We start from the raw sequence: 26,502 nt of genomic DNA on the forward strand, positions 1-26,502 counted from the left end.
AGCTGCTGCCTTATTCTACCAGGGGAAAGGGTGTTGTGAGGAGAGGGCAGAGACAGCCTGCAGGCTGCAGAGTCTTCCCAGTGAGCTGGATTTGGGGATGAGAAGGAAGAAGGGCAGTAGGAGCTGAGCGGAGTGAGGCAGCTTTGTGCGGAGCAGCCCCCAAAGTCTCGGAGCCAATGACCAAAGCAGTATCAATTCTGTCCTTGCAGAGTGGCCAACTAGGCTGGTTGGGATGCTTTAGAAACTTGTTCTTTGCTACTTCCCATAGGAACTGAACTGATCTACTTCTTCCATACTAATTTGTGGATGGAAAAGCAGCTTTCCTTGGGTTTTTGCAGTTTTCCAGATTTGAGTATGTTTGGTTCAAACACATTATAATGCATATACAATGCATATCACATCAGTTTGTAAATTCCTTTATTAAAAAGTCCTCATGAAACTCATCGGCATTTGGGTGTGATTTCTTCTATTACACACATTTTTGCAAGCAATTTCCCCATAGAAAGCGCATTACTTGGTTGGAGAATTCAAAGAAGGGCAAATTTCAAAAGATGGCTGCATTTGCAGCTTGCATATTTTGTCAGGAACTGTGAATTATGTAGGTTGATCTTTAAATGTAAATTGAATTGAATGTATCCCTGCTCTTTAGTCATACCCTGCATTAATCAGAAGAATATGGATTTTCAGATGGTTTCAGATGGCACAGAAGGATAATAATAGGCTCACTGCCATTCAGCAAGTCAGCTGTGGGAAACCTTTGGCTCTCCAGATGTTGCTGAACTATAACTTGCATCATCCCTGGGAAGCAGAGCCAAGATGGGAATTGTAGTTCAGCTACATCTGGAGGACAAAAGGTTTCCCACACCTGCAGTAGACAGCTGGCCATATTAGCTGTCATACAAATAATGTGGCACTTGGTGCTCCGCTTCAAGGAAGGAAGAGAAGGCTCTGGAGGCTTTTCTATATCTAGAATTGAAGGTAATTTGAAAATGAGATTTGCTGCTTATGGTGTAAGCCAGGGGTCAGCAACCTTTTTCAGCCGTGGGCCGGTCCACCGTCCCTCAGACCATGTCTGGGTTGGACTATATTTTGAAAAAAATATATGAACGAATTCCTATGCCCCACAAATAACCCAGAGATGCATTTTAAATAAAAGCACACATTCTACTCATGTAAAAACACCAGGCAGGTCCCACAAATAACCCAGAGATGAACTTTAAACAAAAGGACACATTCTACTCATGTCAAAACACGCTGATTCTCGGACCGTCAGTGGGCCGGATTGAGAAGGCGATTGGGCCGCATCCGGCCCACGGGCCTTAGTTTGCCTACCACTGGTGTAAGCCCTCATCTCACTTTTGTTTATATCCAAATTGGTTGTGCAGGTTTTTGTGTTGTTTCAAAACCATGCAAAAGCAAAACCTGTTTGGCCACTACCAGCAAGAAGGGAAGAAAAGGACTGAAACCTCCTCTAAACCACTTACAAGCCATTTCTTGTCTCTAAGATCTGCAGGACAAACCACAACACAAGAGATTCAAATTGTGGGAGATTGCATTCAAACAGAACTATGCATGACTGCGAGTTGGTGCATGAAGGGGTGAAGTGTTATGTATTGAAGTTCTCACCCTGGCCACCAGGAGTATCGTGTAGATAGTTTTCACTCAGGTCCACGTCAGTTATTTTAGGCGGGAAACCCTGGGTTGTTGTTGCTACAATGTTGACAGCCGGCTGCCTATAAAAGCAGGCCGGCTGAGCTGTTTGCTGTTCAGTTCTGTTCTGGCCTGTGAATAAACAAGAGCTGCTTTGGAGAAATTGCTGCATCGTCTGCTATGTCTACCCACTATTTAACATAAAGGACCACAGAGTTGTATTGCTAGATAAACTCAGCTAGGTCATGCCCCCTTTCTCCTTCTCCTTCTTCCTCCTCCTCCTCTTCCCCATCATGTAATCTACCAAGAAGAATGTGTCTGTGCTTCTTCCTAAGCACAGACTGCATGTTTGAAACTACTTTGCTGTATTTCTTACCTAGTATTATTTTGGCTGCATTATCCTTGCTGCTGCATGGAATACTGCATGGCTGATATTTTGAACCTGTAAGTAAACTTACTGAACAGTGTGTTGTCTGCTCATTGCAAGAGGAGTAGTAAGAGGTCAGCTGCTGTGTGTAGCTGAATGGGATCTAAAGGTTTAACAATCTGCATTCCTAACACTACATTGTGCTGTTTATTTTTATGAGTTTAATACTCTGCTCATGGGGCTCTCTGTGTGCTACTCCGTGTTCTGAATCCAGGCATCCAGATGATTCTCTGTTGTTCACCCATCCCTTAGACATGAGGGGGTCCTCTTCTCCCTTGAAAAGTACATGGATCTGAACAAGGAAGCTGGAAGCGTGACAGCTCTGTGATGTGGCTCATATTTTACTGAATCCAGTTTTTACCCTGTTGTCTTGGAAAAGCCAAGTGTGTGTGTGCAGCCATCTTTCCCTCCTGCAATGCAGCACAAGGGAGCTCTGTGCCACCAGACCAGAGCTGTCCCTGAGCCAGCATATTGTCCTGACAGTGGCTAACCAGGTAGCTCTAGGAAGCCCCAAAACAGAGTGCAATAGCCCCCTCCTATTCCTGTTCCCCAGCAGGATGGCGTAGCCATCATGACTAGTAGCTGTTGATAATCTTATCCTCTGTTAAGGCCTAGTCTAAACCCCATTTAAAGCAGGCCAAGCAGGCAGGCAGCACTACACCTTCCGGGGCCAAATCCCAGAGTTTAGCTATGCCCTTTGGGAAGAATTGCTTTGTCTTTTCCAAATCTACTAATCCAGTTTCTCCACACTATGCGCACCTGCTCACACCTTGCGCCACATGCCAAGGGTAGGACAGTTAGAAAGTAGCTGCAGAAAGCAGGTGTGGACTCCCTGCTCTTCAGCTGATGTGGGGGAAGCTCAGTCCCATTTAGGCAGAAACTCACTCTACTTTCCTGGGCAGAAACTCACTCAACTTTTGGTAAGTCAGATGGTTATAATGCCAGAGCTGATCCAAGGAGGGTGGGGTAAATAAAGATGTGGCCCACTGTGTCAAAAAGATTCCCAACCGCTGTTATGAAACTTTAAAAGCCCAATTGGTACCTTTTTGTCTACAATGGATCAGCTGCTTGACCATTTTGGTTGCTGTTTTTCACTTTCTCCATCTTTTGTGGTGTCCTGAGCTGTACAGCCTTCCAAGCATGGCCACATCATAAGGTAAAGGTAAAGAGACCCCCGCCATTTATCTTCCCGCCGGAGCAGTACCTGTTTATCTACTTGCACTTTTTTTGATGTGCTTTCGAACTGCTAGGGCCACATCATAGATCTGTATAAAAAAGGCATCATGATGGAGTCTTTAATTATTATTTTTTATCCCTTTCCTAATGATCCCCAGATCTGAATTAGCTTCTTTTTTTAACAGCAGCTGCTCACTGGCTCAACAGTTTTCAGTGGAGTTTGTTTACTCTGCACGTTTCAGCAATTATATCGCAAAATGTGCCTGTGTGTGAAGAGAGAGAAAGAGAAAGAGAAAGAGAAAGAGAAAGAGAAGGAAAGAAGGAAGGGATGGAAATCCCTATTATTTTGAGCTTGATATTGCAGATACCAGCTTTCTTTTTTAAAAAATAATTTTTATTGCATTTTTTTTACAGATAACAGCGTCTTCTTTCTTTACCGTTACATACACAATCTGTTTTTCTTTCTGTAAAATTCATCTATTTCTCTATAAGGCTTAACTTCCCTCTACCTCTTAACAGCTTCATCTTCTCTCTTTATTTCCTTTTCTTTGTACTGTGTTCCAGTATCTTTTTTTAAAAAAAATAATAATATTTATTCGGAGTTTAAAAGTTACAAAAAGAAAAAAGAACAATACAAAATACAAAAAAAGAGTACAACAGCAAAATAAAAATACATTCACTTAAAAAAGAAAAGAAACAGATTAAACCTTTACATAACTTTCTTCCTTTACTTATTTCCTTGACCTCCTCACACCTCCCAATTTTGTATTCTAGTTCAAATCGTTATTTCAGCAAATCCTTCCAACCTTATTTTCATTTAAGTAATTTAATTCAATATATTATAATTTAACGTCCTCTCTTTTGTCAATTTCATCAGCTCATTTTTACTTAATCCTTTATATCATTTCTACCAAAACCACCTAATTTTCTTTTTCCAACATCTTTCTAACAAACCTTAATTTTACAATATTTTTGAAGATAAACTTTAAATTTTTCCCAATCTTCTTCCACCGACTCTTCTCCTTGGTCCCGGATTCTGCCAGTCATCTCAGCCAATTCCATATAGTCCATCACTTTCGTCTGCCATTCTTCCAGGGTGGGTAGATCTTGTGTCTTCCAATACTTTGCGATGAGTATTCTTGCTGCTGTTGTAGCGTACATAAAAAAAGTTCTATCCTCCCTTCGCACCAATTGGCCGACCATGCCCTGTAGAAAGGCCTCTGGTTTCTTCTGAAAGGTATATTTAAATACCTTTTTCATTTCATTATAATTCGTCTCCCAGAAGGCCTTAATCCTTGGGCATGTCCACCAAAGGTGAAAGAATGTGCCCTCAATCTCTTTACATTTCAACATTTATTATCGGGCAAATGGTAAATTTTTGCCAGCTTGACTGGGGTTAGGTACCACCTGTAAATCATTTTCATTATATTCTCTCTTAAGGCATTACAAGCCGTAAACTTAATACCTGTGGTCCATAACTTTTCCCAGTCAGCCATCATAATGTTATATCCAAAATCTTGTGCCCATTTAATCATAACAGATTTAACCGTTTCATCTTGTGTATTCCCAGTATCCAGTACCTTCAACCTTTTCTTTGTATAGGATATCTCCTCCAATTAACTTTTATTTTGTGAGTTAGGCACACCCAAGTTTAGATTTGGGAACCATGTTTACTAAAGTAATTTTTAAAACAATTGTATTCATTTTTCACCCTTGAACTCGGGTGATTTCTTATTGCTTCTGTCATTTTGGTTAGTTCAACATATTCGCATAATTTCTTTTGCCACACTACCTTAATTGGGATCAGGTCTCCTTTCCAATACTTGGCAATTAATACTTGAGTCATGGTTGTTGCATAAAGAAATACACTTTTCTTTATTCTAGGGATGTTTATTGTCATAATGCCCAGTAAAAAAGCCTCTGGACTTTTATTAGATGTTTCTTTGAGCATTTTCTTTGGTTCTTCATAGACCATGTCCCAGATTTTTTAAAATTTTGGGACAGGTCCACCACATGCGAAATAGTGTTCCTTCCCCCTGCTTACACCTCCAACATGTGCTCTTATTATTTTTAGATATTTTAGCCAATTTAGATAGGGTCAAGTACCACCTGTAAATCATTTTCATAAAGTTTTCCTTTATCAAATAACACGCTGTGAATTTTAGGTCTGTTTTCCACAATTTTCCCAGTCTTTCAGTAAGATAGGAAATCTGAAATCTTGTGCCCATTTAACCATAACATCCTTCACTTCTTCATCTTGGAGTTCCCAATCTAATAATAATCTGTAAGTTTTCGATAATATTTTCCTGTTGTTTGATAATAATTCTTTCTCTAATTTAGATATCTGTGTTTCAAATCTGTGTTGTTGTTTTTTTAAAGACCTCCTTTAATTGGTAATATTATAGCCAATCCAAACCTAATTTTTTTAAGTTCATCAAAACTTTTAATTTTTAATTAGTTATTTTCTTCCTCCAGTATATCTTTATATGTCGCCCAATTGCTAGTCATGTTTTTCTTTTTTACCGTGAAGGCTTTCGGGGTGATAGCTACCATGGTGTCTTTGGTTCTAATAACTTTTTGTGTTTTTCCCAGACTGTGTATAAAGATTTTCCAATTATGTGGTTAAGGAAGCCTCTATTTGGGAGAAGGATAACTGGGACTTTAAGGATGAATGGGAACCTTGACGCAACAAAGCGAACTGGACTCCTTGGCAGGTTTTGAATAAACATTCACAATTTTTTTACTGATAATAATTAGCTAAACAGTTGGAGGATCTATACAACTCTGTAACATGCAGAAAACAGCATTATTGGAGAAATCAAAGACTGGAACTGAGGGAAGTCGGGGGTGGGGGGATGGGTTTTATGGGGGGAAGAAAAATGGGGGGAAATAAGGATATGTTTCTGGAAAATATGTTTTGTTATAACTTTGAATAAAAAAATTTTTAAAAAAGGGGGGGAAAAGCCCTCATGAACATTCAAAAAAAGAAAAAAGGAAGCCTCTATGCACCTTCACTTTGTTGTAACCCAGATACCTGTGCCAGCCAAATCTGTTATCCTTCTCCTCTATATCCAATATGCTTGTTTTCCAAAGTCATCCAATCCTTTATCCAGCAAAGACAAGCTGCCTTGTAATATAGTTTAAGGTCTGGCAAAGCGAAGCCCCCTCTATCCTTTATCTCGGTCAGTAATTTGTACTTAATTCTGGGGGGTTTGCCGTGCCGTATAAACTTTGCTAGTTCTTTCCGCCACTCTTTGAAACAGCTTGTCCCACTTATTATTGGTATCATTTGTAATAGGAATAACATTTTTGGTGACACGGACATCTTGCTAGTCGAAATTCTGCCCCACAGTGATAGATTTACTCCCCCCCCCCCCAATTTTTAGGTCTCTGTTAATCTCCCTCCATACTTTACTGTAATTATCAACAAATAAATTTTTGTTTTGGGCAGAGATCGAAATTCCCAGATACTTGATTTTTTTTGTTATCAATAGACCTGTCTTATTTTGTACAGTGGTACTTCGGGTTAAGTACTTAATTTGTTCCGGATGTCCGTTCTTAACCTAAAACTGTTCTTAACCTGAAGCACCACTTTAGCTAATGGGGCCTCCCGCCGCCGCCGCGCCGCCGGAGCACGATTTCTGTTCTCACCCTGAAGCAAAGTTCTTAACCCGAGGTAATATTTCTGGGTTAGCGGAGTCTGTAACCTGAAGCATATGTAACCTGAAGCGTATGTAACCCGAGGTACCACTGCAACTCCTGTTTTTCCTGATCTTCCAAATTTTTCACTAAGCTTTTTTATTTTTTATTTAATTCAAATCAGATATCTGGCCAAATTCGTGCATTCTTTCCATTGTTTTCAATGTACTTTCTATGGGGTTTTCTGTTGTTATAATTAGGTCATCTGCAAAGGCCTTTAATTTGTATGCTCTGCTTTACAGTGTGATCCCTTTTATTCTAGGATCAGATCTTATGGCAGTTGTTAATGTCTCCAAAACTATGATAAATAATACGGGTGACAAGGAGTATCCTTGTCTAGTGCCTTTTGAAATTGTAAAAGTCTCTGATAGGTCATTGTTGATTATCAATTTGGCATTTTGATTTCTATATATTGCTTTTATCCCACGTCCAAATGTTTCTCCTAAATCCAAAAATTGTATTGTTTTTTCCCATAAATTTCCCAGAAACATTATCAAATGCTTTTTCCGCGTCAACTTACCATATATTAGCGCAGCTTTCTTATCGGGTCTCATATCTAAATACTCCAGGATGTCAATTACTGTTCTCATGTTGTTTTGCATTTGTCTTCCAGGCAAGAATCCCGCTTGGTCCTCATTTATAATTCTATTCAAAATTTTCTTTAATCTGTTTGCCAATACCTCCGTGAATAACTTATAATCAATGTTCAACAATGAAATTGGTCTATAGTTTTTGGTTTCTGTCAATTCTGTCCCTTGTTTGGGAATTAATGTTATTAGAGCTTCTTGCCAGGATTCTTGCAAATACCAGCTTTCTACAGAGGAGGAGGCAATTTGCAATGTCTCTCAAGAACTGACTTCTTTTTTAACTTCTGCCTATTTGCTTCAAAGTTCTCCTTTCCCTTCTGATTATTTATTGTATTCTGTCAAGCTGTATCCAATTTCTAAAAGGGTTGAAAAACTGCTGCTGAGGGACTTCCGGGTTAGCGCGATCGGTTAATGGCGGATTCCCTCCGAGCTCCGGAGGGAATCGGCTCTGCTGAAAACGGGTCTTACCGCGCCGGCGACGCGGGGACCCTTAGAAACCGCAGGTGCGGAAGCCTGCGGACTTGGTGACTCGGCGGGCACCTTTAAGCGCCTTCCCCGACCCACGAAGAGCCTTTTTAAAGGCTACGGAGAGGGTACGGAGAGCGGCGTGGTGCTGTGAGTAGACCGCTACTTCAGTGGAGTGAAGCCGCGAGCCATGGCCGGAGAGCGCTGACTTTTTTCCCAAAATTTGGACTGGAAAACAAACAACCCGTGAGTAGAATGGAATTTGGACTTTAAAATTTTTACCTTTGAATTCGGCACGACCGGGGGATGTGCTAAAGGGAAGTCCGCACCCCCCCTACCTACAAACGATCTAAAGCAAGGATTGGAGAACTAAGGTGGAGAGATTACTGTCTTTTTGGTGCTAGATAAAAGATATTTCCATGAATTTGACAGAAGAAGTCTTTGTGCTGGAGAGAAGGGGAGGAATTTTGGAAGTTTTTGTGTAACCCCTCCCCCCGAACCCGGGAGCGTCCTGTGTGTGTGCCGGAGGAAAAAGAATAAGGAGTTTGACAGCTGTCAAAGGAGCTGTCAAACGGGCGGTTAAAGTCAAGAACTTTGCTATTTAATAACTCTCTGAACTAAAGGTGTTACATTTGAATTGAGGTGGTTGGAAACAAAGTAGTAATAAACAACAAAGTAACGGATTGTTGGAAAAGGACTATTAAGCAATTGGAATCCCCCTAGGGGGAACTAGAGACATTACAATGGCTGCAGAGGGAAAATTACTGGCAGAGATAGAAAAAATGTTTTTTCTCGTGGGAATCTTGCAAGAGCAGAGTACGGCTATGAACAAAGAACTTATGACCTTGAATTCTAAAACAAACAACTCTGCTGAATGCATAAAGGATTCGACTGATAAAAAATCTGCAGCTGAACCAGAAGAGACATCTTTGGAATTGGCGGAGAGGAAAGAAGGAGTGGAGAAAGTACAGGTGGAAAATACCAACCAGAAGCCTATATCGTCAGAAAATAAAGAAGAAGATCTTTGGATTACAAATCTGCGAAAGATGAGAAAGATGAGGAAGGAAGTCCCTGGAGTACTTGGAATACTGGAATTTAAAAGAATAAAGAAACATGATCGGGACTTCCTCTTTGAGTATGGGAGAGCAGCTGACCTTTTGCAGCAATTGCTTTTAAACATTTTGGATGGAAGAAAATTTGATGTGACTGTGACAGAACTCCTTCGAGACCTGAGGACCAACAAAAAGGATTACCAACAAAATCGGCAGAGAGAGACTGACAGAGAATTGAAGGCCTTGGTTATCTTATCATTGTTAAGATAGAATTGAAGGCCTTGGTTATCTTATCACTGTTTTTGTGGACATTTGCTTGGGAAGGGATGGAAACCGGGATAGGGAGGGAGGGGAGAATAGAATTTCAAAATTTTATGATTTTTGTATTTGGCCATTGTGACCTATAATTAATATAATAAAGGGAGAAATTCGTGGAAGGGAAGTTAGGTCGACCTTAGAAAAAGGATTTAATGTTTATAAGAGAATTGGATAAATTAAATGTGGACAAGTAAAAAGAGCTAAGTTTTAAAAATAATAATAATATGTTTAAGATTATAGATAAGAACTTGCTGAACTAATTATCGGAATTGGGATGTATGAAGAGGGGGTGGGGGGAAGTCAGGGAAAGAGGGTAAAGAAAGTAAGGGTATGAAATTGTATATGTGTTGTCTTTGTCTTTTTGTGTGTGTGTGTGTCTTTATAAAATGTAAAAACCCAATAAAAATTTTATAAAAAAAAAAAAAGAAAAACTGCTGCTGAGGGGCAATCAGCAAAGAAAGGCACAAGTTGGCAAGGAAGCACACATGTTAACAGTTCTGGCACTTGTTGGCATGTTGCGTCTTTTGGTTCGGGTTTGTGCAAAGCACCTGGGCCACCTGCCTGCAGGGAGAAGCTGCTGTGGTCCTCCAAGTCAATGCAGGTTTATTTATCATCATGCAAGTTTCTTCTTGTCTTGCACAACTTTGATTATTCGAGTAGTTCAGAAACCCCAACAGACACCCAAACACTGCTTCCCATCTGTCAACAGATGTGGTCTGTCATGAACTTCCTGCCCCTCTTCTAAAAGATCTACACTGCATTCTTTACCGGACCAACTCAGGAATGTAGGAAGTTGCTTTCTACTGAGTCACACCAATGGTCCACTCAGCTCGTTCTTGCCTACACTGACTGGTAGCAGCTCTCTGGGGTTTCAGACAGGAAGTCCCTCTCAGCCCTACCTGGAGATGTCAGGGATTGAACCCAGAGCCTGCTGAAGGCAAAGTAGATGCTCTACCACTGAGAACAGTCATACCTTGGAAGTCAAACAGAATCCTTTCCAGAAATCCGTTCGACTTCCAAAACTTTCAGAAACCAAAGCACGGCTTCTGATTGGCTGCATGAAGCTCCTGCAGACGTCAGAGGTTCGGCTTCCAAAAATAGTTCGCAAACTGGAATAGTCACTTTGCAGCATTTGGGAGCCAAAATGTTCAAAAACTAAGCTGTTCAAAAACCAAGGTACGACTGTATATAGCCAGCCCCTATAAGACTTGGGCCCAGAGTCTTCTAGGGAGCTTTTCCTTCTGCATGTGTTTATTTATTGAAAACATTTCCCGTTTTTCAGTCTGGGGGAGGGGGTCCCCAGGGGGGTTACATGAAATGTTTGGAACAAATAACATTTTATTATTTGGAAATGTTCCACAATATCTGGTCAATCTTCCTGTAGCCCTTTAGACTGAGACATGCAACAACATGTGAGCGTCCTATCTACTCCATATAATTTGCAAGACAATATTGGTTGGTGTGTTTCCTTTCTCTCTTACTCCTTATTTTATTCTTTTCATTTAAAAAGGTTTATTAGTCCTTGAGGACTGGTAGCCTGAGTGGTGATGGTAGGCTCATGAGGAGGGCAGTGGGAAGTAAACTGCCACCCTAAAGGATGCTAAAATCTGCTGCCAGTCCCAGCAGCTTCAAGGGATCTCACATGGGGACTTTCCCTTCAGAAGCGGCAGCGTAGTGGCTGTTGCCAGCACCCAGTGGAGGGAGGGGTGCTCACCAGCCCAGCCCTCACCACTGACACCACTGGAGCGACCCCATCCCCACAGGAGCAAAGCCGGGCAGCGCTGAGCCCCCTGCGCGGGGGGAGCTGGCTGACACAGCCTTTGGCAGGCAGAGAGGAACACTGCGTCAGGTGCCTGGTTCACACCCCCTCAAAAATTGTGCACCTGGGGCCATGGGCCCTTGGCACTCCCCACACCTTCCTCTTGGGGTATCCGTCCCCTTTGCACAACCAAATTTCACATGGATTCTTCAACAATGCTGGCACAGCCATTTCATCAAGGGAGAAGAGGGAAGCAGAGAGATTTAATTCGCTCTGCTGAGAAACCTGCTGCCACCTAGCACAGATTATTCCATGAGGACACCTGACCAGTTTCCACCCTGGTTGGTTGTTATAAGATCAATAACTGTAGTTCTGAGCTTGCTTTACCTCTCTCCTCCCTTCCCATCCCCTTTCCCCCTTTTTAGTGTGTCCCCTTCCGTACAGCAGGCTAGAGGGCAGGAACTGCTTGGGGGTTTGGTTTTGTGATGTGTAAGCCACTCTGGGAGCCTTTGGGGTTGAAGAGCAAATGCTTTAAATCACCAGCTCCACTGTCTTGGCTGTTGGCGCATCCTGAACGCCTTCCCTGGCATTTACAAACTTCCCTCATCCTCTGCTGCCCCCCCCCCGGGGGAAAAAGGCTTGAAAGCAGCATTCTATTGCAGCCAATAGAATTGGCTCCCTGGTGTGTGCTTGGTTGTGGTGTATTTGTGCTGCACACAACAGTTTCTGCAGTTTGCCAATGTGCCCAGGGCTCCAGAAAGCTTGGTGACCCCTGCTGTGAATGAATGAAAGAATGAATGAATATGCAGCCTTGCTTCATGCTAAAAGGCTTGATGACTTGGGTTCAGTTTTATACAGCCAGCTTTTCTGATTTATGCCTGAATATTGATTTTTCTTTTAATGGAAGAAAAAGAAATAGTGTGCCAAATAAAAACTGCAGTATTGGCTCAGCAAACACTCTAGACCTTTCCTCCCCACCCCACTCCACCTCAGCACGGGCCTAGGATGCAGTAAAAAATGGTGCCGGTCAGGGTTTTATCTGGCAAGGAATTCCTAACTGGGAACCATTTACTCTTGAGAAAGAGTAGGAAATGGTGTCTGTCTTTTTCTTATTGTGTTTTTAACAGCCACACAACCTGCAGACATTGAACAAATCTTGTTTACCTAAGCAAAGAAATGCCCTTATCCAACTCTATTCTGCACCACCACCCTCAGAAGGGTGAGACTTGCTGCACTGAAATTTCACGCAGGGTGCCACCTGATGCACGAACATACCCAAGAGCAGGTCTAACCAACTCTGTGGACCTTGTGAGTAAACATGCAAAGGACCAGGCTGAAGAAGTCACTCTTCACTGTGGCAGCAGGGAGGTCAATGCAGAGCACATGCTTTGTATGCAGAAGGTCCCAGGCTCAATCTCTGGCCTCTCCAGGCAGGGAAGAGGAAGACCAGGACATTGGCAAGATACTGCCAGTCGGTGGCTTTGACTGCACATGCTGCCACACGCCCTTGTACAAACCACCAGCAGGGTTCCCCTAGGCTTAGTCCTGGAGCCTGTCCTTGCTAGAGTTTAAGGCAACCATCATGTGCAGAGTTCCTTGGCCCCTGACCAGCTTCCATACACCTAGCCTTAAGGGAAGATATTTCTATAGTAGGTTGTAAACTGCTTGAGCTCAAGAGAAGCAGAGCAGAAATGTCACTCTGCGTAACACACTGTGATGGGATAGTGAGCTGCTTGTGCGTAAAAGCTTGATCCCTCTGGGGTTTGGCTGGTCATCCAAACCGATGCACTAACGGAGCCCCCAAAGCATGACTCCGTCAGTCGCTGGTAGAATCTGACAGTGGGCGTCTACGGAATTTACGCCAACATAAAAGCTCTTTGACAGACATGCGCTTTCGAGACTCTCTGCGTGACAGTTTCCGGCGAAGGGTGGGCGTTCCCAACGGGGGTCCCGTTACCTCTCCACTACTCTCACTGGAAGCATCCCAGAGCCTCCCCTCCGCTGTGACTCCTGCACTCCCCTTGCTGGTTCCCTCTTCTACTGCAGATTCTCTCCTATTCTCCTGTAGCCTGTCCACCACCTGTCTCTCCGATGGCAGTTCCCTGACATCCACCTCCCCCCCAGGGCCCCCTTCACCCCCTCCCGCCTCCTCTCCCACTGGCGGTGAGGGCGGAAAGCCCCTGAAGGAACTCTCCTCGTCGTCCGAGGATTCTAACACTTCCAGCCACGGCGTACCGTCTCTCTCCCCGTCTTCCTCTTCTTCGTCGGAGTCGGCTTCTTCACCCACCCCTGACTCTGGGAACCCTTCAAACTCTCCTTCCTCATCGGTGGTCCCAAAGTGTTCCCTTCTAAATCGAGCCACGGGTTGCGGTTTTCTTGGGAAACGCTGATGAAATGTTTCTATTAAAACCTCGTCATTGACTACCTCTGCTGGTACCCAAGTGTTTTCCGACTCTGCTTCCCCCTCCCATTCTACCAGATATTCCACCTGATTCCCCTTCCACCTGGAATCAATGATTCCTGCCACGTTCATGTCGCGCTCTCTCTCTTCTATCACGGGCGTTTGGGTGGCCTCTCTCTCACGCTCCCCCCACTCGCGTCCCTCTCGGTACGGCGACAGTAATGACCTGTGAAATACTGGGTGTAATTTCATGTGACTGGGCAGCCTGAGTTTGAATGCCACTGGGTTGACCTGCTGTATGACCTCAAAGGGTCCCAATCTTTTGGGCCTCAATTTCTTACTCCCGCCCTTGAACGGTAGCCCTTGGGTGGACAACCACACCCGGTCCCCCACCCTTATAGTTTCACCTTCCCTCCTATTTCTGTCTGCTTGCTTCTTATATTCTTCCTTGGCTTTCTCTAAGTTAAGTTGAAGCTGACGGTGGATCGCCTCCATCTCTTCAAAAAAATATTCCGCCGCCGGCACGCTCCACCTCTCCCCTCCCTCTCCTGGGAATGCCCGGGGGTGACACCCATAATTTGCCAGGAAGGGACTCATCCCTGTGGACACGTTCTCCGCGTTGTTGTAGGCAAATTCTGCTAGAGGTAACTTATCCACCCAATCATTTTCTCTGTCTTTTACATAACACCTCAGGTATTGTTGTAAAACCCCATTTGCCCTTTCCGCTTGCCCATTGGTTTCTGGGTGCCGGGCAGTTGAGAAATTGAGTTCTACGTGCAGTAAGCTCATAAGTTTCCTCCAGAACCTGGAAGTAAATTGTTTCCCTCTGTCGCTGACCACCCTCAAGGGGGCGCCATGCAACTTGAAAATATGTTCTACAAACAACTTGGCGGTTTCCTCCGCTGTGACTGCATGTGAACAAGCTATAAAATGACACATCTTGGTTAATTGATCTACCACCACCATGACAGCTGTTTTGCCTTTGGATTTTGGCAGGTCCGTCATAAAATCTATGGATACTGCCTCCCATGGCCTTTCGGGTGTGGGTAAGGGTTGTAATAGCCCCGCTGGCGCCACCCTCTCTCCTTTCGCTCGCTGGCACCTGTCGCAACCCCTGACATATTCCCGTACGTCCTCCCTCACCTTGGGCCACCAAAACTCCCTGGTAACCAACCACATGGTTTTGTGCTGTCCAAAATGTCCCGCTGTGGGGCTGTCATGCAACTGCTTGAGTACTCTGCCCCTCAGTTCCCCGTCGGGTATGTACAGTGCCCCTTTGTAATACAACGCCCCGTTCTTTTCTTCGAACCCCCCTGTGTTCTCCTCTGTCCTCCGGAGCTCTCTGAGTTTCTCTTGGGCGTATTCATCGTTCTCCGTACCCTCTATCAGTTCCCTCTGCCCCACCAATGCCGCCCCACACACCCAGCGGTCTTCAGGGATTACATGCCTTGCCTCAGGCGCTCCCTCCCCCTCTAAGTACTCAGGTTTCCTGGAAAGAGCGTCCGCCCTCACGTTCTCGGAGCCGGGCACGTAACGAATCTCAAAGTGGAATTTGGAGAACTCCTGGGCCCATCTCACTTGTCTCTGGTTCAGCACTCGGGCTGTTCTCCAGTATTCCAGATTTTTGTGGTCAGTTCGGACTTGAACCTTGTGCTGCGCCCCAATCAGCAAGTGCCGCCATTTCCGGAATGCTTCATGAATGGCGAGCAGTTCTCGGTCGTACACTGTGTAGTTCCTCTCTGATTTGTTCAACTTCCGCGAGAAGAATGCACACGGTCTCCATTCAGACGTATCTTTTCCCGGCTGGAGAAGAACGGCCCCCACCGCTCGGTCTGACGCGTCAGTCTCCACTCTCATTGGTTGTTGTAGATCCACGTGCAAGAGTTGCTCTTCCGACGCAAACGCCTGCTTTAAGCGTTCGAACGCTTGTTGCGCTTCTCCCGTCCAAACAAATTTCTTTTTGCTACTAAGACAATCCGTGATGGGCGCTGTTAAATGGGCAAAGTTTTTGATGAACTTCCTATAGAAGTTTCCGAAGCCCAGGAACCTTTGCACGTCCTTCTTGGTCTTTGGTGTTTTCCATTCCAGTACCGCTTGAACCTTGCTGGGATCCATGGCCAATCCCTTGTCAGACAACCGGTACCCCAGGAATTCCACCTCCTTCGTATGAAACTGACACTTCTCTAGTTTCACCCACAGCCGGTTTTCTCGCAGCTTGCTCAGTACCTCTCTTACATCTCGCACATGCTGCTCCTCATTGTCTGAGTACACCAGAACGTCATCTAAGAACGCTACGCAGTTCTTGTAGAGCAGTGGCCCCAGGACGTGATTCATGAATGATTGAAAACAGGCGGAGCCCCCTTGTAATCCGAAAGGCATAACGGTGTACTCAAAGGCCCCCAAGGGGGTGAACATAGTGGTCTTCCACTCATCCCCCTTTCTCACACGTATCAAGTTATATGCCCCCCTAAGGTCCAGCTTGGTAAAAATTTTCCCTTTTCTCACCCGTGTTAGAATGTCATCAATTCTGGGCATAGGGAAAGTCACTGGTTCTGACACTGCATTTAGGGCCCTGAAATCACATACAAGCCTGGGCTTGCCAGTGTTTTTTTTGTCCACAAAGAACACTGGGCTGCCCCCCACCGCTCGTGACTCTCTGATGAAACCTCGCTTGAGATTCTTGTCAATGAACTCCCTTAACTCCTGCATCTCACTGTCTGACATTGCATACAGCTTGCCCACTGGCAATTGTGCTCCTGGGAGTAAGGTAATTTGACAATCAAAGGGTCTGTGCGGGGGCAGTTTATCTGCTTCTTTTTCACTGAATACGTCAAGCAAGTCAGCGTATTGTGGTGGCACCCTCCCTTTGTCCATCACTTCCATCCCTGCTAGAGTGCCCCTGGCGCCTGCCTGAGCCTCTCCCTCCTTGCAGTGTTCTAGGCAATGTGCTGATCCAAAGGAAACCACTCTCTGATGCCAGCCTACTAGCGGATCGTGTAGCGCCAGCCAGCTCATACCCAAGATAATAGGAGCTCCTCCCAAGGTGGCTACGTTAAACGCTATCAGTTCGGTGTGTCGTGCCACCCTCATTATCATTGGTACAGTCTGTTGGCTCACTTCTCCTCCCAACAGCTCCCTCCCATCAATCGTGGTAACCTGCAAAGGCTTACTCAATGGGATAGTCTGTATTTGGTGTGCAGCTGCAAACTCTTTGCTCATGAAATTACATGAGCTACCTGAATCCAATAGCGCCTTTATCTTCAGTGGGTGTCCGTTTGCCAGTTCCAGCAACACCTCTATCACAAGCGCTGGTCTTGGAGGTTCCGGCGTGGGCACATTCATTACTCCCTGGCCTGGCTGCTGTGCCCTGATGTTGGCAACCAGGCGTTGGCTTTTACTGGCTCCGTGATTTCTTCTTCCTCCTTCCCCCCAACAGTTCCCGCCATCCCTTGCCATTCCTTCCTTTGCGGACAGACTCTGGCAAAGTGACCTGGCTGTTGGCAGAGATAGCATCTCTTGCCGCTCTTTCCCTCCTTCTTCCGCCCTTCACTGGTGTTTGAAACTGCGCGCGCGCGCGCTGTTCCAAGTTCCATCGGCTCTGCTGGCGGGAAAGGCTGCTCCGGAATCTCTGGAATGCGGAAGTCCTTCCAACGTTCCCCCTTTCCTTCCCGCTTTTCCATAGCTCTAGCTTCCTGGCGTGCCCCAATGGACAGCGCTGATTTAGTCAGCTGATCCATAGACTCCGCCCTAGGCGCCCGGGAAAGTTCATCTTTCACTGCCGGAGAGAGACCTTCTTCAAACAGCATTTGAATAGGTTCACTAGCAAGGTCCCACCCAAGTCTATGAATCAGCATGGTGAACTCAGTCCAGTACTCACGTACAGATCGGCTCCCCTGTTTACACGCCATTAACTGCCTGCGCACCACTCCCTGCTCGATCTCGCTGGAAAACATCAAGTCCATGGCGCGGAAAAACTTCATTGTGTCCTTTAAGATTTCATTATTGGCTGCCATCAGGGGCCGAACCCAGTCCCTCGCCCCTCCCTCTAGATGGCCAATCACGTACGCCACTCTAGAGTTCTCGTCGGGGAAGTCATCAAACAGTAGATTGAGAGCATATTGCATCTCTGTCCTAAAGGCTTGATAGTTCCGGGGATCCCCCCCAAATTTCTGCACCAGTCCAGGCACCCGTCTGGCAAGTGGGGTGGTCTCCCCCTTATCTGCATCTTGAGCCCTCCTCTCCTCGAGCCTCGCCGTTTGCAGTGCCAGCTGGACCTCCAACGCCCTGTACCTTTGTTCCAGGCTTGGATCTGCGCCAGCTCCCGCTCCTGCTCCTCCGGTTCCGGATGGTTCGCTCATGATGCCTTCTGCTTGCACAAGCTGCTTTCAAAGACTGTCAGATTGCTGTGATGGGATAGTGAGCTGCTTGTGCGTAAAACCTTGATCCCTCTGGGGTTTGGCTGGTCATCCAAACCGATGCACTAACGGAGCCCCCAAAGCATGACTCCGTCAGTCGCTGGTAGAATCTGACAGTGGGCGTCTACGGAATTTACGCCAACATAAAAGCTCTTTGACAGACATGCGCTTTCGAGACTCTCTGCGTGACAGTTTCCGGCGAAGGGTGGGCGTTCCCAACGGGGGTCCCGTTACCTCTCCACTACTCTCACTGGAAGCATCCCAGAGCCTCCCCTCCGCTGTGACTCCTGCACTCCCCCTGCTGGTTCCCTCTTCTACTGCAGATTCTCTCCTATTCTCCTGTAGCCTGTCCACCACCTGTCTCTCCGATGGCAGTTCCCTGACACACACGTACAGAAATAGCAGCAATTCTAGGCAGCCGTGAGCTTTGTTCAGCACCTGCCATGGTAGAAACTCTTGCCAACTTCCTCAGGTCTTTTCCCCAGGTGTAAGACTTGATCCTGAGCCTACTGGCTTGGAAATAAGTCCCGAGGAATTAAATGATATTTACTCATATACTTATTATGGAGTATCATTGAACACAGTAGGGCTTACATCTGAAGAAGCAAGTGTCAGACAGGGAAGGGCCATAGCTTAGTGGTGGAGCACCCGCCTTGAAAGCCAAAGGTCCCAGATTCAACCCCCACATCTCCAGGTGGGGCTGGGAGAGACCCCTGCCTGAAACCCAGAAGAGCTACTGCCAGTCAGGGCAGAGAAGCCATTTCAGTGTAAGCCAGTGCCCACCACTCCTTTGACTGCCTGCTGGTTTAGTACAGACATGCAGTGTTAAGTTGTGGGTGAACATATCGGACGACACAGCGATTCTTCAAACAGCTCTTGTTTATTCACAGACCAGAACAGAACTGAACAGCAAACAGCTCAGCCGGCCTGCTTTTATAGGCAGCCGGCTGTCAACATTGTAGCAACCACAACCCAGGGTTTCCCGCCTAAAGTAACTGACATGGACCTGAGTGAAAACTATCTACACAATACTCCTGGTGGGCAGGGTGAGAACTTCAATACATAAGACCCCTCCCCACCGAGATAAGGCATTAGTTACAATCATAGTGATTCGATTACATACAGCAATACCCTTACTGGTTTCAGTAAGGCACATAAGCATATTAATTGACCCTGTTCACCATACAGCTTTACATGTGCAGTTTGTCCAGTGAACATAGTCTTTTAAATATGCTGGGCACTTGAAAACCCTGCTGGATTGCCGAGGGCCAGTACCAGAGTCCTGGTGGCCACTCAATTCTGTCTGCGACTGTGGTGCGACCAAATGTGGCTTACTTTATCTTTACTTTATCAAACCTTTATTAGGCATTATGGAAATAAAACCTTAAAAGAGAAAATAACATATAAAAGCCTTGAAATATATATAAAAAGGCAGCAGTTTGCTAAATGCATATATATATATACATATAGAGTCAGTGGTTTTCCTTGTTAACCTGCTCCTTGGAGGACTGCTACCAAAAACTCGGCTACCCCCGCCGTTACCCTTTGGTCAACGTCGGATAGGTAGAATCCCACACATTCACCTTGCTGCGGTTCCAGACCACCCAAAAGAGGGGACAGCACGCGTTGACGGAGCGTACTGTACAATGGGCAATGAAGGAGAATATGCTCTACAGTGTCCGGGACATTCATAGAGCATCTGCAGAGTCTCTTGTTTCTAGGAATGTTTTGATATCTTCCCCTGACAAATGCTGAGGGAAAAACATTCAAACGGGCCAGCATAAAAGCCCTACGTTGGGCTGGGATTATTAGTTTAGTGACGTAATTGGCTCTGCTATCTAAGATATTTAATTCATAGAATATGGGGGAGCAAATTTTGTTTACAGCTGCCATAATATTTTGTCTCTCGACATCCTTTAGTCTAGTTAGGATATTATGGGAAATATATTGCTCATTAGAATTGTACAGGGGCTCCAGCTCGATGCCTAAAGATTCAATCTTTTTTTCGAGGTGCTGATACCATCTTGATTTATAGGAGTCTTTGAGCAAATCAGCGAGCAGACTTGATGGAGGGCAGCGAAAGTGGCAGCGTAACCAATACTTTATTGAGGTGGACCATGCCCAATATTCCATTGTGTGTATGCCTATTTCTGCACACATTGTTTCATATTTGATCGTAGCTGGGAGTCCAAGAATACGTCTCAGAAAGCTAGAGTGAATCTTTTTTAAATCATTGTTATATGCTTGGACCCATAGCGGGATTCCATAAAATATCTGGGATTGCACTTTTGTTTGAAATATCTGATTTGCCGCAGGAATAAATTGATTACCTTTCTGATAATGAAAACGGGCAACTGCTGATGAGATGCACTTTGCCTGTTTTATGGCATTTGTGCGATGGGTTGCCCACCCTAAATTGCTCTGGAATAAGATTCCCAGATACCTATAGATTTTCACTTGTTGGATTTCTTGCCCTCTTATTTTCCATTTCTCTAATTTCCAACCATTCGAGAAGACCAAAATTTTTGTCTTCTCATAGTTTATAGAGAGTTTGTTACATTCGCAATAGAGAATCAGTGAAGATATAAGACGTTTCAGACCCAAGCTCGTTAAGGATAGTAGGACAGCATCGTCTGCATATAGTAAGAGAGGAACTGGTTTCTGATTAAGTTTAGGGGCATGTGATTCTATTTTTTGAAGGTAATCTGGCAAGTCTGATAAAAATAAATTAAATAGAAAGGGGGCAAGAATACCACCAAAGAATGTGGCATTGAGCCCGAGTTCCCTGGCCCCACTGCTGTCAAAGGAACCGCTGCGAGTGGACTCAGCGGACGGTCAGGCACGGCGATGGTCACCGAAATGGCTCGGCTTGACTCCATGCCCTCAGTTTGTGAGGAAGATGTAGGTGGAGCCTCGCCTTCCATTAACGACTGCTCCGGAGCTGGGGCCACAATTGGGGGCACAACGGTAGTGTCCAAATCCCCAACCCTGCACCTTAGCTGGTCTATGTGCCGGCGCCAGAAGTATCCGTTCTCGAGTGCCACCTGGTACGAATGGGGCCCTGTGACTCCCACTACCATGGCTGGCACCCAAGGAATGTCCCCCACAAAGTTCCGGGCAAAAACCTGATTCCCCCGGAATAAAGGACCGTGGCGTGTTAGTACAGCCCGGGGGCTCGGCCACACCAAAGTCTGGGTGTAGCCAGTCAAGCCAGTCAGGGCTCCACCCTGTGGCTGCATGAGAGGTGATGTGCTGCACGAGCAAGTATTCAGTGACCCGCTTGTGCCAGTCCCTCTGTTCCAGGCACACCAGTGCCTCTTTTGCTGAGCACACCATTCTTTCTGCCTGCCCGTTGCTGGCCGGGTGAAATGGTGCCGTTAGGGCATGGCGGATGCCCAGCCCCAAGAGGTACCTTTCTAAGGTGCCCGATGTGAACTGAGGTCCGTTGTCTGAGACGAGGACATCAGGACACCTATGAGTTGCAAACAGGCCCCGCAGCACCCAGATGACGGCTTCAGTATTGGTGGAGGGCATCAGGGCCACCTCCAGCCATTTGGAATAGGTGTCCACCACTACCATAAAGGTCCAGCCATGAAAGGGGCCAGCAAGATCGATGTGTACCCTCAACCAGGGTGCCTTGGGCATCTCCCAGGTGTTACCCTTAGCTGCCGGCGGTGCAGGTCTTGACTCTTGGCGTGCTTGACAGGAGGCAACCCACGAAGTGATGGCATCGTCCATGTTAGGCCACCAGACGTAACACCGAGCCAACGCCTTCATTTTTACGATCCCTGAGTGGCCGATGTGCAGAGCCTCGAGGACGCGTTGGCGGAGTCTTTGGGGAACCATTACTCGGTCTCCCCACAGTAGGCAGCCGTGATGAGCTGAGAGCTCGTGCTGTCTGGTTGCAAACGGCTGGAATTCTGGTGCGAAAGACCCTTCCAGCCACCCCCTCCACACCCAGTTGAGTACTCGTTTGATGGTGCGGTCCTGGGCAGATGCGGAGGCTACATAGGCAGCCGATACTGGCGCTCCTGGGAGGTCCTCAATTAGGAGGAGTGATGAAGCAGGAGGCAGGTCTTCCACAAGCGCTGGAAGAGGGCAACGACTGAGAGCGTCGGCATGGCCCATTGATTTTCCAGGGCGATGGACGAGCCGGTAGCTGTAAGCTGCCAGAAAAACAGTCCATCGCAGCATGCGTGGTGAGAGGACTGGTGGAGTTGGTCGATCACCAGGGAGGAGGCCCAGGAGCAGCTTGTGGTCAGTAATGGGATAGAAGGTTCTCCCATAGAGGTATTTGTGGAACCTCTTTACTCCAGCCACAAGTGCCAGTGCCTCCTTGTCGAGCTGGCTGTAATTCCATTCAGCTGGAGACAGCGTCCAGGAGAAATAGGCAGGCGGTGCTTCCCTACCATCTGGAAACCGGTGACTGAGGACGGCGCCGATGCCAAAGGGCGAGGCATCACAGGCGAGGACAAGCGGCCTGGCTTCACTGTACTGTACCAGCACACTGTCCGATGAGAGGAGGGCTTTGACTGCGTTGAAAGCCGCCATTTCCCGATGACCCCAGGACCACGGTACCTATGTGCTGAGGAGGCGGTGTAGAGGCTCGGCTAGTGTTGCTTTGTGGTGCAGGAACATGTTGTAGAAGTTCAGCAGCCCCAGGAACACCTGCAACTCCACCTTGCTTTTTGGAATCGGGGCCTGCTGAATGGCCCGGATCTTGGATGCCGTCAGGTGAAGACCAGAGGCGTCGATAAGGTAGCCCAGCTGTGGAACGGCGATCTGGCACCTTTCTTTTTTCACCTTGAGCCCGGCCTCCTGGAACCTGGTCAGAGCAGCGCGGATGCGCTCGAACAGCTGCTGATTTGAGTCTGCGGATACCAAGACGTCATCAAAATATGGCACCATGCCCAGAAGCCCCTGCAGGAGACGCTCCATGAGGCTTTGAAAGATGCCAGGAGCCACACTCACTCCGAACTGAAAACAGCGGCACCGGAACGCCCCTCAGTGGGTGACGATCGTCTCAGCTTCAGCAGTGGAGTCATCGACAGGCAGTTGTTGATAGGCTTGGGCAAGGCCAGTTTAGTGAAGACCTTACCCTCACCCAGGGAATGCAGCAGGTGGTGGACAACAGGAACTGGGTAAGCGTGCTGCTGAAGTGCCTTGTTGATCGTGCACTTGTAGTCGGCGCAGATTCGTACCGACCCGTCTTGCTTGACGGGGGTGACAATGGGGGTTTCCCACTTGGCGTGGTCAACTGGCTCCAAAACTCCTTGGATGATCAGCTTATCAAATTCGTCCACCTTAGCCTTGAGAGCAAACGGGACCCGGCATGGCTTTAGTTTGATGGGGGCAACTTGTGGAACTAGGCTGAAGGATATGGGCGTGCCTGTATATTGACCCAAAGTTGGTGGACCGGGGGGAAGACTTGGACTTGCGAGATGGCAAAGGGGGGGTGTTGGACAGAGCCGATCGACAGACCTTAGCGATGTGGCCCCTCCTGGAGCATCGCTGACAGATGGCGTCTCTGAACCGACACTTGGCACGAGAATGGTTGCCTCCACAGCTGGCACATCCTGATTGGCCTGTGGACTTCTGTTTGAACTTCCCTCGCTCCCACTTTGTCTGGTGCACGTCATCGTCTTCACTGGAGGATGCCTCGACACTGCTGGCCTCTTCGTGATGCAGTGGAACTGGCTTCCTAGCAAGGCTGCTGGCCTTGTGGATCTCCTGGGCGGAGCGTTCAGCAGCTTCCGAGGCCACGACCCCCTCAATGGCTTTCTGCAGTGTGAGGTTTGGCTTGGCAAGGAGACGCCGTTGCAGACGGATGTCCTGGACCCCACAGACGATTCGATCCATCAGGGCATTGTCTAAGTCTCGGAACTCACAGTGCATTGCAGCCTGTCGGAGGGCGGCGGTGTAGTTGTTGATTGACTCCCCCTCTGCCTGGTTCCGGTGGTAGAACGCATGGCGGGCAGCAATCTTGGACGGCTTTGGCGCGTAGTGGTTGCGGAGCTTCTCTTGGATCGTGTCCCACGGCTCTGCCTGGGCTGCTAGAGGCGCAACCAATGCTTGGGCCGTCTCGAACACCTCAAGCCCCCAGAGACTGAGGAATAGGCCCCGCTTCCGCTCCTTTGATACTTCTGTCAGCTTGTTGGCTTGGAGGTAGCAGTCAAACTGAGCGAGGTAGGAGTCCCATGATTCAGAGGCTGGCGCAAACGGCGGTAGAGGCACAAGTGAAGCCATGGTTCCGATGCCGACGTGGAGGCGATGGATGGAACACCGTGCTCTAGCCAGAATGGTCAGCTCTGAATTGGTTCTGTTCAGTGATTTTGCTCAGTGATTCAGCTCAGTTCAGAGGGTGGCCGCATCTGGCTGTGCTCTGATGTCCATCAATCCCACCTTTGTCACCAGGGTTAAGTTGTGGGTGAACATATCAGACGACACAGCGATTCTTCAAAGCAGCTCTTTATTTGTAAGCTGGAATAGAACTGAACAGCAAACAGCTCAGCCGGCCTGCTTTTATAGGCAGCCGGCTGTCAACATTGTAGCAACTACAACCCAGGGTTTCCCGCCTAAATTAACTGATGTGGACCTGAGTGAAAACTATATACAGGATACTCCTGGTGGGCAGGGTGAGAACTTCAATACATAACCTGCAGCCTGATCCTAGACACGCTGTCTTGGAAATGAGATTGTTCCAAGCAAGTATGGCCAGGACTTCAGCCTTATGAGCTGCAATTTTACTTACCTCTTGCATTTATCACCCATCTTAGAGGGAGCTCAAGGTGACATCCTGTCCTTGCTTCTCCTGCTCCTTTTGTCCTCTCAGCCCCCTCGGGAGGTCGGCTGGGCTGAGAGCGACTGGCCCAAGGGGCGCGGGAGGGCGCGGGAGCCTCGCTCTCCTGGTTCTCCGCCCCAGCTCTAGACTGAGCGGTCTTTGTGGGGAGGGAGGCAGGGAGGGAGGGAGGCGGCTTCCCTTCCTTCGGAAGCTGCTCCGGGGGCCGAGGGGTCCCTGCTCTCCTGCCCCAAGTCCAGCCCCGAGGGAGCAGTGAGGCTTCGAGGGGACGCGCCTCTCCTCGCTACTCAGCGGGAAGTCCTCCTGGAGTCCGTGGGGTTTACTCCCCGGTAAGTGGGGGGAGCCTGGCGGCCAGACGTGGGGCGGGGCTCCGAGCGGCGGAGGGCGGAGGGCGGGGCGGGGGCGGGACGAGGCTCCCTCGCGGCTCCGGCGCGGCGCTGCGGGAGCCACTCTCCGCCTGGGCTCCGGCTGCTTCAGCGAGAAGCCGCCGCCGCCGCCGCCGCCAGCTCGTGGCCCGCCGGGAGGAGGCAGCCCTTGGCCCGCCAGCCGGGACGGGACGGGACGGCTAGGCCAGTCGAGGAGGCCGCCCATTGTTTCCCGGGGCCCGCGCGGCCCTGCCGGGCTCCCGCTCCGCCGCCCGGCCCAGGAGGGACCCAGCCCGGCGGTAAGTCGCTCCAGCGCGGCGGCGGCGGCGGCGGCGGCAGAAACTTTTCCCGGCCACCTTGGCGCTGGGCCGCCGGGGCCTCCGGGAGACGCGGATCCAGGCGCGGGCGGCGAGGGGGAGCGGCGGGGCTTCCCGCGGCTTGGCGGCTGAAGCGGGTCCGCCATCGCCCCCGGCGTCGGGCTCCCGGCGGTGCAGCGCGGGCGGGGGGGGGGGCCTGGGGCCAGCTGCCCGCCCTGGGGCTGCTGCCTGGGGGGGGCGGGAAGGGAGGAAGGGGGCGGCGGCGGGGGGGGGGGAGCGAGGCGACTCGCCGCCGTCGGGGGAGCGGAGCAGGCTTGGCCGCCTCGCCGCCGCCGCCGCCGCGGACTGAGCTGCGAGCTGCGCGGCCGCATCCTGCTGGCTGGGAATCGCCGACGGGGCCGGGGAGGCAAGGGCGCTCCTGGCACGCTCAGTCGCCCTCCGTTCAGAGGCTGAGCTGGTTCTGGGGGTCGACTTGGTACGTTTTGGTTTTTAGGCAAACCCCTTTATGGGCGACCTGGGCATCCGGGCGCTGCCCGCCGAAGCCTTTGCTTTAACCCCCGAATCCCGACCCCTCGCGAAAGCGACGTCGGCAGGAGGAGCTGCCTTGGCTCGCGGTCTCAGCTTGAATTGCCGGCCTTCTCTCTCCGCTCTCAGAAGGAAGATTGTCAGCTCCTTGAGGGCAGAGAGTGTTCTCTCTCTTGCCGCGCATCAGGCAGCCGATGGGTAGTTGCGGCAGCTGAGGGGTAGTTATTCTGAAATGACTCCTGTCTGCGCCAGAGCAAGGTGTGATCTTTCTGTGGCTTGTGCTTGGGTTGCCTAAGGCAAAGGATCAGCAGCAGGTGGGGGCCCCAGCACCACACCACCCCCTCCCACATCCTAGGAATATCAGCTGCCCTCCCAGTCGCCAAACTGGAGAGCTGCAGGGTCTGTGGAATTGGGCCCTGGGGGCAGACCCCTGGGAAGCCAGGAGCTGAGCTTGCTTGTCCCTGTTGCTCAATGTGACTGTTGGTGCACCTTTTACACAGACCTAAGAAATGCTGTAAGCTGCCACCTGTTAAAGTTTGAAATCTAT

At 48.4% G+C, this 26,502-nt stretch overlaps 1 protein-coding gene and 1 long non-coding RNA gene across 7 annotated transcripts in view; one reads left to right on the forward strand and one right to left on the reverse strand.

Annotated features, from left to right (window-relative positions):
- Positions 1-400: 400 nt before the first annotated feature.
- The window catches only part of LOC309331625, a 76,381-nt gene continuing 50,279 nt past the window's right edge, over positions 401-26,502 (reverse strand). Inside the window, exon 2 of the long non-coding RNA XR_014151911.1 lies at positions 401-3,161. This is a non-coding gene — a long non-coding RNA (uncharacterized lncRNA). The remainder of the gene's footprint in view (positions 3,162-26,502) is intronic.
- The window catches only part of FGFR1 (fibroblast growth factor receptor 1), a 112,136-nt gene continuing 110,892 nt past the window's right edge, over positions 25,259-26,502 (forward strand). For all 6 annotated transcript variants that reach the window (XM_081843880.1, XM_081843882.1, XM_081843881.1 and 3 more), the window contains exon 1: positions 25,259-25,412. The gene's annotated coding sequence lies outside the window, so the exon portion shown is untranslated. The remainder of the gene's footprint in view (positions 25,413-26,502) is intronic.

Source organism: Podarcis erhardii, assembly GCF_964252035.2.
Source record: "Podarcis erhardii genome assembly, chromosome: 16".
NCBI classification, from domain to species: Eukaryota; Metazoa; Chordata; class Lepidosauria; order Squamata; family Lacertidae; genus Podarcis; species Podarcis erhardii.